Source organism: Parus major, chromosome Z (genome assembly GCF_001522545.3).
Source record: "Parus major isolate Abel chromosome Z, Parus_major1.1, whole genome shotgun sequence".
Taxonomy (NCBI): domain Eukaryota; kingdom Metazoa; phylum Chordata; class Aves; order Passeriformes; family Paridae; genus Parus; species Parus major.
Genome location: NC_031799.1, coordinates 58788182 through 58796688, shown reverse-complemented (window position 1 = coordinate 58796688; position 8507 = coordinate 58788182).

Genomic DNA, 8507 nt, shown 5'->3' with positions numbered 1-8507 from the left:
ATTAAACATGTCATTTTACAATACACTCCATCATAAACATTAAATTAGCTTCATACATGCTCTTTTAACTTTTCAAATGTGATGTTTCTAAAACTCCAATTAAAGCAACAAATCAGACCTGATGGAATTTTCTGGAGCCCATCCTGAAAAATTCAATTTTTATTTCAGAGACATTCATGATGTGCTTTACAATGGGAATATCACCAATGGCACAGGTGATTTAGTGATCCAGAATACCTGATTTTTATGTCTTTTAGCAAGATCTCCATTTTAAAACAAAGTTAATTTTTTTCTTCTTGTTATTTTTTTCTCCCTGTCACTCTTCTTTTTTTTTTTTTGGCAGTTGGACCTCTCCTCTTTGCCTGGGAAAATCTTTCAAGTTCAAAGTTCATCACATTCTGTGGGTCCTAAGATGAGTGGAAAAAGACAAGGGGTTCCAGTCCATGAAACAACAACCTGGGGCAGAATAAGAGACATTCAGAAGAAAGCATGTCAATCTCTCTGAAAGGAGAGAAGACTTTTTCAAGTGAGCACTCCTTGCAGACCTTTTTAATTCACAGGAAGAAAAAATACACCCAAATAAATATTGGTGAAAACAAGAGTTGAGACAGCAATTTATTCTAAGTATACATTTTAAAAAGTAAATATGTAAAATATCACCAAATGTTTTTGATTTGGTAGCTTTTATAGGTATGTAACTCACCAGAAAAAAAAAAGGAAAAGGAAAAATTAGACAAAAACCCCCAAACCATAAGACTAGAATTTGTTAATTGAAAAATTAAATCTTTTCATCTATCACAGCAAAAGGAGGCACACTTCATTAATCTTATTCATAAAATACAAGTATCATATGAAATGTTTATAGAGCAACAAATAAATGAAGAGTGGGTATGAACCCACCAACAGAACCAGATTGGCACCACTTCTCTGATATACTTATTTTTGATTTTTATCTTTCTTTGTAAACAAACGGATTCAGGTATGGTATACTGCAAGACAACTTGACATTGACAAACCTCTTTTATATACTTAATCCACATGCCAAAAAGTGAGAAGCTGGTGAACACGCTCTTCTAAGTTTCCATTCATCTTCCCTCAAAGGGTTGCAACCAATAGCCCTATAATGAGCTTCTAAAGCCTCAACCATACTGATTTTTACCTGTATAACTCTGACAGGTGAGATGTGTTTGGTCTGTCAGTGCAGACAAGAGCTTGGCAAAATCATGAACCCTGAATTGCTCCTGCCTTTTAGAATTAAAATTGATTCTTAGATTTCTTTTATGGATCATTTGACACATTTTTACACTACAAGAAATATATCAAGTACACTGGGCTGCAGGGTATTGGAATTTTGCATGCAAGAACAGCCATGTCTGCATTCTTTGCCTACATTCTTAGCAAAGACAATTTCCAGTGACACCGCTGCTGATTTAGACTACCATGAAATGTTACAGTTATGCTCAGGTTTTCTCAAAATTTTATTTTTTCTGCCTCATTTATCTTTCTTTTTTTACTCAACCATTTTGAAATGAGGCCCAAATAAATGATTCAACACTGGTTTTTGGGTAAGATGGAATTTTTCATGTTGTTCCTATCCTGACAAACCTCCATTCACTTATGCTGATTCCACACTTTGATTTATGTTTGTTTAGCTCATGACAACTGTCAGACCCACAACTTATAAGCCAACTAGGTTATGTGGCACACATAGTGACCACAGCACCTGCACATATGTAAATATATCAAAGCTGCTAAAAATATTTCCTTCCCTTGAGGAGAGATTTTTTTGACTTTCAAAATCAGTCCTAAGAATGGGATACCAGTACAGAGACTGAAATAAAGAGAAGTAAATACATCCCAATTTCTAGTTACAACTGATGGTAATAAAGACCTTGGTGAGATCCAAACTAACAGTTATGTCTATGTTAGCATTAAATACTAATAAATACTAATAAAAATATTTTCCTCCATCTTCTCAATATTATCAAATTGTCCCCCTTTTTCCCCCCTTCTTTGAATGCATCAGAGACACTCTCAGAAACAGCATTAAGACTGACCATAAATGTAGATGGTATCACTTCCACCTACCCTCCCTCCACCTCACAGATTACAGAGCCTGTTAACCAGTTAAACTAACTCCAAAGATATGGCTGGGTGTGCAGGGTCTAAGTACTTCAGGGGCTTCCCCAGTCGTGCTTAAAGCAGTCTTTTGCAATCTTGCAATCTTCAAGGCTAACATATATCTTCAAAGTGGCCTAGGGACTGCTTTTAACACAAATTAATCTGTGTGTCTATTCTTCTCAATGACAGCTTAGACATACTTAATTCCAGAGAAGTTGCTTGTATATATTCCCTTCCAATACAGAGCTCAGCTACCAATAGTGACCTACAAATGCTTCTGGATCACCTTAGTGCTTTAGCAAACTGCTTTCCACAGATGGCTGTTTCAAGACTAATTCTTCTGTACTACTGGCTTTGTGTGAGTGTTTACTAATAAGACAATCCTGCACCTAGTGCTTTTAACACAACGTTCTCTTGTCCTATTCAGACAGAAGGGTTTTCAATGCTGAAGTTCTACCGTTTTGATAATTTTTTAGGTTGCAGCGTCTCTTGCAACTTTTGCGTACTGCCACAAAACTGTTGAGTCAGTTTTTGTGCAACAATGAGAAACAAAAAAAAGACAATGCGTACCAGAAGTTTTCAAAAGTGACACCCACCAGTGTGATTGCTTTCATCCAGTGCACTGAAATAGGTGCACTACAGACTACAAGAGAACGAGGTTCTGAAAAGCAAATCCACGCTCTTTCATTTGTATTAGTAAGGGGATTTTTTTTTTTCTTTTTGTAGAAACATGGCGAGTCAACTTTGTTTTGGAGAAATTTCTTCCTGCAACAAATCAACAGTGATGAATTTTCTGTGGGTAGAAGTAACTAGTTCTAAATATAAACTCATAAGTATTCATGTCTCACTGAACTTAATATAGCTGTGTTCTTGCTGTTGTTACTGGACTTGATTTCTTGTTTCTTTCAACTTTTAGAAGTAAGGAAAATACGTACACGCAAGGTTAAGACTTTAATGAAAATGGCAAAAGGATTAGAACCCTGTCCTGTGATACATCTAGAGTTTAACAAGATTGTGAGCTGTATTTATTTAATATTTTCTTTATGACAAAATAGTTTTGAGAAATCAACTCCTGGGAGTTTTCCTTTTGCTATGATTATTATTTTGTATTTGCATTTGAAATCCTTACCTCAGCTTGATGTACTCCAGTAAAGAAGCTATGAAAATACAGACTCAAACTTAAGACCTTAATATCACTTTTAAATAAAATAACATAATTAATTTTTTTGTTCATCAGCAACAGTCACAGTAACATAAAAAGGAGAAATGCAAGCGGAAGTGTCAATTCTCTGTCAGAGCTATTTGAATTTGCATAAGTAAATGTACAGTGTATATTTAAGATTACTTAGGAAACACTAAAAAAACCTAAAAACCACCCAAAAATCTCACCCTAAAACTAGCTATACTTGATAGAAAAGTATGTGTTTATTAAAAAGATATTTGTATTTGAGATCAGCAGAATGTAAGCTCAGAACTTTACTGGTGTGGATTGCACTCAGACTTACCAGTCATTATGTTTGAGGGGGTTGTAGAAACAGCTGGCAAATCAGCTGGAAAATTATGATTTTGAAAAACTATTATTTTTCACCTTTCTAACATCCTTAAGTCATAATGCAGAGCAGGAAAAGTTTAGGAAAAACTTAAATATTTGTGTATTTCTAAGGATGAACACAATTTACATTGGCTTCAACAAATCTTATAATTTTAAAATTCTATGGCACTTTGAGGTAGGATTATCAGAATAGGTCATTTTCATGATATACACTATCTGATCCTATTATTTCATCTGATTGGTTCATTCTTGTGCTGGCTCTAACTAATATGCCACTCAGGAGTATCCAAGAGATCCTTTTTATTCTTCTCCTTCTTCTTCCTAATCAAACTTAGTGAACAGTTCAAAGACCCACAGTTACAATCTATGAATGCAGTGTTTTTAACTGATTACTCTATTAAAATACTCTCTATTGTAATTTTTTCAAGATCTTTAGCTACATCTTGACAACCAAAGATATGTTAGTTATCATGATTTGTTTTCTTGTCTAAATAGAAAAGTTTTTCAATAGTTAGCACTTCACTAATTCATCTGTATCAACACGGTACCTGAACTCTTGGTTTCCTCTGCCAGCAGAGGTAGCACTACTTTTATTATTATTGTAGGCTTTGAAAGTTTTAATACTTAAGGAGGGTATGTAAAGGTTCACATTGAAATTATTCACCATTTGTAAGGCATTTCTATGTATAGCAGGCATAAAAATTGAAGCTAGATCTAGAAAAAGGACTTTGGCTGTGGAAGTTAAATTGGAATGTGTTTCTAAAGTTGCAGAGAAAATATTTCACCCCACTACCAAAAACTGTAGATGTTTTAAATCTTCATATATTTAAGCCAGAATTCTCACACCTAAATTTTTTGTCTTCTGCATCAGGAAAGTTTGAATTTAGTTAGGCAGAGCTGAGATACTAAGCTGATGTCTGTTAAGGTTGACTGTAGATTCACAGAAATGCATATTGCAGTCTAAGCTTCATGTCTGGTCAACCTACAAAGTCAAAAGAACCCACAGACATTTAGACTGCTCCATCAGAGATGAGAGTCTGGAACCATCTCTAAAACACACAAATAAATGTTTTCTTAAACTTTTGATGGCTAAAGATTATTTTTCTCTAGAAGTAGTTTTGACAAAGGATGTTGGAGGGAAAAAATAAAAGGAGAAAAGAAAGAATCGCCTTTCTATGTGTGAAAGGGTGTGCCTCTGTCTGTATGTATAACTCATTAAGGTCATCTCGTTCGATATGCATGCAGCTTTCCCAGTTTCAACAGGGAGCATTCAGGCTCTTTATTTTCCTCCTTCTGTGCATAGTCTACTTTGCAGATTAATTCAGTCATGAGCCCTGTGCTCTTCTCAGTGCATGATGATTATTGCTCCTGGCACATGGGATAAGGACTTACTGCAGCTTTTCTATCCCAAAATATTGTATGTGTGCTTGTTACAAGTGGCTGAATGAGGTTACTGCCCTTTGGGTTTTCATAATGACTTCTTGAAATGTTTTAAAATTCATTTTGTATGTGTTGCTTTCTAACAAACTCACGTCACAGATTGGAAAGGAAGCAATAAATAGAACACAAATGGTAATTAATAGAAAATTGTTAGTCAAATTAGAAGAATTTGGAAAAAAATGTGACCACTTTTTAATAGTCCTGTGGCTGGCCCCTGTAACTTTGATTGCATGTTTGACATTACACCATAATAGCATTTCAAGGGGCCTTTCTCAACATGCATTGAAATCTTGTTGCCATTTAAAACTATATCCCCACAGAGTTCATTTGAAATTGGTTTGCTTTGATAACGGCTTTATTAATGTGGTCTCAGTGGACTTGAAATGAGATTGTTTGACTATTGTAATGTGATGTTTCAGAGGCTTGCAGTAAAATAATTTACTCATGTAATGTGGTTTCCATTAGCTTGCACTAAAGTCATTTCCCTTGGGTAATGGTGTTCTCATGGATATTCACTAAAACTATTTTGTCCTCAAAATGTTAAAATGGGCATCCTTGTGGTAAAGGACTCAGTGTATAGTGGCATATGTGGCTATTGCTACATCTGCTGTGTCAGACAGGTTCTCTGAAGCGAAGACATTACTTAGCACCACATTTTGCCTAGGTTCAAATCCATTTTTCTTAACTGGCGTTTTTACTAGCTGCCTCACAATTTTCCTGGTCTTTTTCCATTCAACTTAATCAAGACATCTCTGAGTCCATAAATCCCCTTCTAAATATTTTTCATGTTTCAGTTGCTCCTGATCCTCAAGAAAGAGGTGGAAGGGACTTAGTCATAGCTAATTTTCCAGCAGAGGTGATTTCCAGGTCAATTGTTTGACACTCTGAGGCAGTACAGGGGAGTTCTGGGTTGTTTGCAAATGGAACAAAATTACCGTTGCTCTACAGGGTCATCTTCCACTCACAGATAACAGCAGAGAACAGCTCTGTTCTTTTTTTATTAATAATGTACCCTGTGTTCCAAAACCCATAGGAGATGTGTAGAATGGGATATACTTTTGTATTAGGTGTTCTCTCGCACTTAGAAAATTCACACTGGAAATCTCAGAGAGATATGTAGTGATTTCACACCTTTCAGATTTGTGCAGAGAATAGGAGTGCTTATTTTTCCCCTCCCTCACTCCCAGATACTTTTCCTACCTGTCTCGTAGTCAATAAAATATCTTTCAGTAGTATTTTGGGAGGCTTTATCTTTTGAAAGTTCATTTCTTGCTCTGTAGAGCAACTCTGTTTCTATCAAAATTAGAAGCCAAGTGAAATTATTCCCATCAATGCCAGACACCATTTGGGAGATTATGTTACTGTTCCACCCATTCTGTGGGTACAGGAGGGTTGAGGACTGTCAATCTGGCACATTTAATGAGTAACAAAATTCACACACCATTTAAAAATAAAAAGTAGTGTAATGTTTCACAGTGAACTAAGCTTTTCAAAACAAGGCCAGCACAGTTTAACTTTTAATTAAAAGTGGGTTCAGCAGGATGTCTAGAATTCCAATGATACTGATCCATCCCTGAATATTGTGGTTTTCAGTCCAGGAGGAGCCAAACCATCCGGAAGAAAGCTGTATATTGACCCGGATCGTCATATTTACATGTCTTTTGTTCATGAGTGAGAAATGAAGTCTGAGTCCTGAAATTAGTAGTACAGACTCACAGTTACAAGATCTTGTCTCATGTTTAAAGAAAAGATCTGCAAATACAACAGGCTTATTGCAGAGGTTTTTCACAGGACAGTGTTTCTATTACAGATTTCATCCAAATAAGCATCAGATTACTGTGTAACTAGAAAAAGCTGATTCATTTATTTCTTTTTATATGCATAAATACGTCACTAAAGAAAGGAGAAAAGGCTGAGTTTAGAAGCTGATAGCCTATGGAGAAAAATCTTCTTTGCTGTTAAGAAGATTTCTATAAATCTCCATAAAAAAATGGAATATGGTGTCTAGATGTCTGAACTACTGGTGGCACTTTTAAAAATTGTAATGTAAATGATACTCGACTTAGTTTTGATTGCAGTTAGAGTATTTCCTTGTTGGTGGAAAGATGAAAAGGAGTAGGCAGGGCTTTCTTAAAATTAAATGCACAGGGAACTTAAGTTTTGTCAAATATGAAGTTCAATACTGGTTAAGGTATTAAGGTAATGAATTAATTAAGTTGACGTTTCTCTAACAAGTCAATCTCACACTCACAACCAGCAGATCATAATTTTGGGTGGGTAGATGAAAATATGTTTCCTCTCCCTTTATATTCATGTGATGGGAAAACATTTCAGTGATATTGCAGATCTGTCGAGAAGAAACTTAAGTGAGCTCCTTAAAGCTTCATTACCATTTCAAATAAATTAAAAAGAGAGGAGGAGGAGTCTTATGCCTATGGGGGGGGGGGTGGGGGTGACTGGTGTTGTTAACTGCCATAAAGGATCCTCTTTCAAGTTTCTTATAAAGCAGAATATCCTGGATTGCTGAGGATATATAGCAGCACAGCAGACAAAGCTTGATGAACGACTGGGGATAACTAAGGGCAGAGAGCTTAAATGGCAGAGGTGATTGTCCAGCTTTTAAGGCCAGACCACATTAAGTAAGTTAATGTGGCTATCTAAGGACACTGAGCATGCCCAGTAAGTGGTGTTAGATTTTTAAGGACTCAGAGCATGCTTTTGTGCACAGCTCCTTATGCCACATAATCCCTAAAGATGCCATTTTATGCCATCTGGCTTTTGTTGTTATTCCCAGTCAGCACTTCTAGATTGTTTTGTGGCTTTTTTTCCACTGTGAAACACATTTCCCTTTCATTTCAGAGATTTTTTTTTAAAAAAAAATTATTTTGCTCAAAACTTATCCTGCATACTAATAAATCAAACCACATTTCAAATATTTCTATTTTGTATTTTAGCGGTGTCCACAGATCTAATTACTTAGCATAATTAGTCACATTTTTCCTTTCACTTTCTTAAATCATAGCTTCTACTGATGTCCAAGGATCACTGACTCCAGAGGAAGCTGTACGTGTAACATATGTCTGCCATGGCAGTGGAGTCCATTACTCTCCTCTTGTAATTTATTTTTTTCAGTGCTCCTAGTTCTGTTTGCTCACCCATTTCCATGAGTGCCTGTGTGTCATTGTGTCCTATCTACTGAGCCCAGCAACAGTGGTGATCTGCTCCAGAAGGAAGGAAGCACTTGGCTTCAGGCACCTCTCTTAAGGCTGATGGTCAGTGGATATAGGATAACACAAAATTGTAGATTTCTATTTTGGTGCCTAAACCAAAATGCAGTGATGTTCCTGAAGCCACATAATTTCCAATTTACTCTGATTTTTATCCTTTTGCTGTA